Raw genomic sequence first — 5,875 nt, forward strand, 5'->3', positions numbered from 1 at the left:
GCCAATTTTTCCAGTGCACAAAGACCTGTGTTATTAGCTGTGAAATATCGCCACATTCTTGTTTTTAATGTGGGGTTAAACCTCTCAATGACAGATGCTTTTGATTGGAAAAATGCTCAATGCCGTGCTTCTTCATTAAAGCTTTACATTTTTTGTTAAAAAATTCTTTACTCGCATCTGTTAGCAATTTTTTAGGAATCTATCTTTGAAAATTGATTCAAAGGCTTTTACCACCTGGTCAGCAGTCTTCCTCTTTAAAACTTGTACGTACGCTCTTTTAGAAAATATGTCAATGACTGTCAATAAGTAATTATAACCGTCATTTTTCTTGACCAAGGCTTGCATATCACAAAGGTCTGCTTGAAACTGTTTTAGAGGCCCCGTGACAAAAACTCTGTTTCTCGGGAAATTTATGCCGATTTATTTATGCAGGTTTATGCAGAGTATAGGTGTCTTGTTCTGATAAAAAATCTTGTACTTTTTCCAGCTTAACCTTCTTTCCTGATTCATCCTGCAGAACTCTTTTCAGCTTAGCTATTCCTCCTAAACTACCGGGGTGTGATGGAGTGTAGTAAACCATTTTTATTAACCTTGTCTCTGCCATCCTTCAGTCACCTGCTTTGGTGATCGGTTGTTAAATAATGAGAAAACATGATTGTGGTACAAAGATTTTATTCCTCCTCTAATAGTAAGAAATCACAATCAGTACATTTATTTACTAGAAATGAAAATTAAATGTTAACCACTAATACGTATATGAAGATATATTTAACTAACTAATCACACAAATAATATTGTAACTAAAACCTTTTTTTATAGTAAAAAAAAAATTCAAACAGTAAAGGGTAATTATTAAAATGCTTAAACATACAAAATAAGATGATTCGAGTAAGCACAGAAGGGAGATTACTTTTCATTCATAGCGTAACACTCTGAAACAGAACGGAGTTGAATGAGGTTTTCATCACTGTTCATGTCCTGATACATGTCAGTAATTGCAGTCTGGATTCCGTATGTTGATTTCAGTTCGTGTAAAACTGTCTCTGCAATCATCTTCACTTTTGCATCCTCAGCCTGTATGCGACGCAGCCTCAGGAGATTCTGGACAGCTGGTATGAATCGTGGAGTCAGGAGCCGCTGTGTGATGCGATGAAAGTTGAGCTGGTAATAATCTTCCTCCGGTACTTCCAGGCCATTGATGCTTCCTCTGGCTTGGGTGATCTGTTATGCAGCCGTAGCAGGTTTCCTTGACATACTTGATGCAAATTAAGCTGAATAGATGCAGTAAGGCTGTTTTTACGGTAGCAATTAGGGTACTTGGTATCCATCCGTCAATTTCATCTTCTTGCAGGGAGTTGGTAGGAGCAGGATCTCCAGGGTCCTTTACAGTCTGAGGTTGGGAGTAGCTAGGAGCAGGATCTCCAGAGTCCTCTGCTGCTGCTGTTGGAGGGAAACCCTCTTCAGCTAGGGTACTTGGTATCAGAAAACATGTAGGAGAGAGTGCTGGAGACGATTCCGATGAGGAGTAGTGCAAGAGAGGAGAAGGGGGATGATACGGATCCATGTAGAAGTAGCTTCCAGGAGACGGAGGACAGAAGAGGCTCTCTGTCGAATAACTAGGCTCACCTCAGTAGGGCCCCCATACTCCATACACTGCAAAAACTGAAATCTTAGTAAGATTATATATCTTAAATTAAGGAGATTTTTCTTGTTTTCTTTCTGACAAGATAATTTTTCTCACCAAGAGGGATTTATGCTAGATTATTTTTCTTATTGTAAGTGTTTTTGTACTTAATTTTCTCAGTAAGATATAAAAGCTTAATATTAAGAAAATATTACTTATTATGAGTAAATATGTGCTAGAATCTAGAATATCAATATTTACCAATCAAACTTCAAGTCTAGAACTTATTTTATATAAGTTAAAATTTCTTATTTCAAGCACAGAAAGCGAAATCACATACTTAATAAAATGTATTCAGATAATTAAAACAGACTATGTCCAAATGGAATCCTTTGTGTTATTGTCAATGAAAAAAAAAAAAAAAACCATGAACTTATACTCTTGTTTAAGTTGGCAGAGTGTACTGGAAATTATAATTTAATATTTAAACGGTTGACATTTAACAACAATTTCAGAGACAATATCAGTTTATATATCAAGATAATTCTTGGCATGTTTCCGTCTGCTATGGACCTTAAATTGATCTTCTTGATGCAAGATGTGGGACCTCTTACTGACATGTCATGAAATTTCTATTGATGTGTGATTTGAAATGGCTGGTTTTCCACACAATGAGATTAGAATCAACAATATTGATTAGCTCAATGTCATGATAAATATTTAAACTTTTGGTTTATATTTCAAATTCTTACTTTATAAGTTACTAATATTAGTTTGAACAATATTTTATTCATCATGTTTGTAACCCCTTTTATGACATCATACAATCCAAATGGGAAAGCGCCCAAAATGTCAGTGAGATAGTATTAATGTTCGATACAACAGATTTTCTTTCTGATCCAATACTGAGTAAAATTTAAGCTGGTATTGGCAATACAGATCCCATACTTTGTGCAAAGACAGTTAATTTGTTTCTTAATTAAATAAAAAATAAATGTAATCCATATCTTGGCTTCATAAAAAGAACACAATGTACTCTGATGCACTCATTTTAAACTCAGAAGTACATTGAGAACAATTTCGTTTACTATAAACTATTTTAATTCAGCTGAAATATACAAAACATGTGAAAATGGAGTTGCAAACTAAAAAAAAGAAAATTAGTAAAGTAATAACCCTACTAAATATACTGCTCAAAAAAATAAAGGGAACACTTAAGTTTTCACTTAAGTGTTTAAGTGTTCCCTTTATTTTTTTTTAGCAGTGTACATCATTGTTTAATTATTAAAACTACTATAAAATGACAGCTGAAATAGCTCCTTGTCACTTTTTTTATAATCTGTCAACATGTTCATTTCTGAGTGAGTGAGCGTCAGCAGCACGCTGCGCTTGGGCATTACGTCCTTACACCTTACATACTTACCAGGCGGAAGAAAAAGTAGTTCCCATTAACAAAGTTTCATTTAGGCAAGATCTCAATAATTTAGTTACTTTCTAACGTGTTCTTGTTAATCTACATTATTTCAAATTACTAAAGTGTTGAAAGTATTGATCCTTGGATCTGACAATAGATTTTAAAGAATTAAGTTCTGGTATCGGAAGAATCGATATTTCAGTATCAATCCGCACATCACTAACGGCAACGCCAGAGATCATTTAACTGCCCTCATTAACGGTTAATTCAGTTGTAACAGACTAACTAAGCTTTTATCTATTGTACTTTTATAAGATTTTCTTTTGGCAAATTTTCTAATCTCGGTTGGACATGGATGAAGATGGAGGACTTTTTTACGTGTATAGACCCTACAGCTGCTGTACTCAGAGGTAAGTTTAAAGTTGTCTGTCTTTCTAAGATAAGCTAACTGAAGCTAGTTAGCATGTCGTGATATGCCAATTTTCATCCGCGGTTAAACAGCCGCTCTTGTGAATATGAGCTTTGAACAGTTATTAACCACAATAGCTGTGGCTTAAAAATAATATCGACACGGGTTCATGGTAGCTTCCGTTTTTTAACATAGCTAAGGTGGCTTATCATTTAGCTTCTGATTCGGGAAATGGTTAAAGGGCAATTCCGCCTAGTATTTCACTAACTTTGAGGGTGTTTTATGTGCTGTAATTTAAAAACTTAAATGCATTGAGTCTACAAGGTTAGATATTCCACACTGTTACCAGGATATTTTAAACACTATTTTTAATTAGTGAATTTAAGTAGTCCTAGTTTGATTTAATTAAAATAACTTTCTTGCCATCTTGAATTCATGTAATATTGTAATTGAGCACATGAACTAAAATAAGACTTGTTTTATTTTTCAAGTAAACCAAACTGTTGCCATGGTGAAGCCTATGCCAGACACATCGTCAATCACGTATTGCACCATCTACAAGAAACTTTGGGAAATGCAAGTGACGGCATCCTTCACATTCTCAAGGTAAGAAATTTATGATACTGATTCATCATTACACTGATTAGTCCCTAAAACATGGTTTGTTTTGTGATTGTTTTTCTGTCTGTGCTCCAATTAGCAGATGACCCAACAACTTCAAACAAGACCACTTTTCAGCTCTGTGGTGATCGTGAAACCAACTTTCTACTGGCCATTGGAACCATGCCTGCCCTGATCTTCTGAAAGGAGGACATCACAGCTACTACACCTTTCAGCATCCGTGTGTCTGGGGCCACTCCTCTCTGTGCTGCTGACAGATGTCTTGAGAACAGCGTCTGTAACTGAGGCAAGACTTCCACATATAAAAGGCTATGGCTTATTGGAAGAAGTTCATTGTGGAGGAAGCTCCTATTGTTGACATCTAATCCCAAGATTTTTTTTTGCTTTGGACAGTTTGGTTTGCTTGACTCTTAGGGCATCTTATGAGTGCGGCAGATGTGTCAGATTGTCATTGTTCTGTCATTTTACAGGATTGTTTCAGAATCAGATGCCCATCCAGACTTTAAATTCTGACCAGTAGTCATGTTTTATTGTGTTTATGTGAAACTTAAACGTAATAAAGATGTTAAAAGTAATTGAACTCATGTCTTCATTTCAGCAAGCCAATAACATCTCTTGTTCCAGTATTCACAGGATACATTTTTGGATTTTTGTCTTATCATAATAACCTTGAGTAAAGCTATGACGAAATATATATTTTAATCCTATGCAACAATAAAAATAAACTAGATTTAGGTATATCACTGCAAAAAGTCCCCTTTCAAAAACAAGAAAAAAAGTACAAAAATAGGGTATAATCTTCTTAAAATAAGAAAAATTATCTGCCAACAGAACAAGAAAATTTATCTTGTCAAGATTTTCTAAAACAAGAAAAAATATCTGACCAAGATAAACCTACAAATATCTTAAAATTATTTTATTTGTACTTAAAACAACCCAATTTTACTAATACAAATAGAATATATGAGATTTATTTTCTTAATACATAGAACATTTTTCTTAAAATAAGAAAATTTTACGCTATTTCAAGAAATTCACTGTCAAGAAACATTTTCTTTACTTGAGATAATTTTTCTTAAAATAAGATAATATATCTTACTCGTATAAGTGAAATTGGCTTGTTTTAAGTAAAAATACACTAATTTTAAGATATTGTAGGTTTATCTTGGTAAGATATTTTTTCTTGTTTTAGAAATCTTGACAAGATAAATTTTCTTGTTCTGTTGGCAGATAATTTTTCTTATTTTAAGAAAATTATACCCTATTTTTGTGCTTTTTTTTCTTGTTTTTGAAAGGGGACTTTTTGCAGTGTAGCTTCTTGCTTCTTCCATTCTAAAGGTTTGGTGTCAGAGTTCCTGCAACTCTCGCATTATATATGGTATTGGGCGGGGTCTCAGAAAAGAATCCGCCTTAGAGGCTGGACAGGAAATGTCAGAGTTTTTTTCACTGACAATATCAAGCCAGCAGCGAGATTTTCGGAACCCAAAGACCGTGAGGTTTTAAACACCAGTCTTCCTTGAAGGACTGGAGCATCGGCATCTGCACACAAGTCAGATAAAATGTCGATCTTTTGGGGGCACCACCTCCGAGACTTGAGTTGTTGTAGATGGAGATTAGTGTCTCGCATAGAAGAGAAGTCCCGCTTCTCAATATTTCTCTTTTATCCACAGTTTCCGAGGTAGACGGATCAGGCGATGAAGGTGAGCTTGCCGGTGTGTCCATCACCAGACCCAAATCCGGTCTCACTGCTATCGGGATCTCATATACAATTGTAGGTTCTTCTTCATCAAGCAGATGTTTATTTGTT

At 34.9% G+C, this 5,875-nt stretch overlaps 1 long non-coding RNA gene across 2 annotated transcripts; it reads left to right on the top strand.

The window, feature by feature from the left end:
• The first annotated feature begins 2,686 nt into the window (after positions 1 to 2,686).
• On the top strand, positions 2,687 to 4,643 carry LOC145554415 (uncharacterized). Of its 2 annotated transcripts, XR_014090379.1 has the most exons (3): positions 2,704 to 3,448; positions 3,939 to 4,053; positions 4,148 to 4,643. It is a non-coding gene; the product is annotated as an uncharacterized LOC145554415 (long non-coding RNA). The 2 variants fall into 2 exon arrangements; XR_014090378.1 differs by having other exon boundaries at positions 2,687 to 4,053.
• The last annotated feature ends 1,232 nt before the right edge of the window (positions 4,644 to 5,875 follow it).

The sequence above is a fragment of the Poecilia reticulata genome, chromosome 12 (genome assembly GCF_904066995.2).
Source record: "Poecilia reticulata chromosome 12, P_reticulata-male-v2, whole genome shotgun sequence".
Classification (NCBI taxonomy): Eukaryota; Metazoa; Chordata; class Actinopteri; order Cyprinodontiformes; family Poeciliidae; genus Poecilia; species Poecilia reticulata.